The sequence below is a fragment of the Lupinus angustifolius genome, chromosome LG13 (genome assembly GCF_001865875.1).
Source record: "Lupinus angustifolius cultivar Tanjil chromosome LG13, LupAngTanjil_v1.0, whole genome shotgun sequence".
NCBI classification, from domain to species: domain Eukaryota; kingdom Viridiplantae; phylum Streptophyta; class Magnoliopsida; order Fabales; family Fabaceae; genus Lupinus; species Lupinus angustifolius.
Genome location: NC_032021.1, coordinates 10,101,803 through 10,102,413, shown reverse-complemented (window position 1 = coordinate 10,102,413; position 611 = coordinate 10,101,803).

Genomic DNA, 611 nt, shown 5'->3' with positions numbered 1-611 from the left:
AAAAGTGTATACTTTTGGCACTTATCAAACTCCCCCAACTTAAAACTTTGTTTGTCCCCAAACAAAAGGTAAAATAACAACCACTTGGCTTTGGAAAAATTAGTTTTGTACAAGATCAAAACTTATGCATGATTCCTTTTAAGTTCCATGAGATGTGTTTATGATTATGCGACTTTGACTCATAATGCTTCAAACTAAGAAGTGAACACATCTTTTCAAAAACTCATTTAGCAATTCACTTATTAAAAATGTTATCAATCAAAGAGATGCATTTCTCACACGGTTTAAGAATGGAACCAAATGGGGTAAGTCATTTTGAAATCTAAAATCTGGTGCAATAGCTCTTAGTAATCGATTATAACCAGTGGGTAATCGATTACCCAAACATTCAGTCCACTGGGCATTTAAATTCGATTTGGAGTAATCGATTACAACAAGTGGATAATTGGTTACTCAACTTCATTAAAAACTGGTAATCTGTTACTCAAAGACAATAGTGGATTACTCTGATCAGTTTTAAGTTGAATAACTCTTTCCTGACACACGTAGCCTGTTACTTAGATGTAGTAACCCATTACACACTATTTTTGAAAATTGTTTTGAGAATTTTG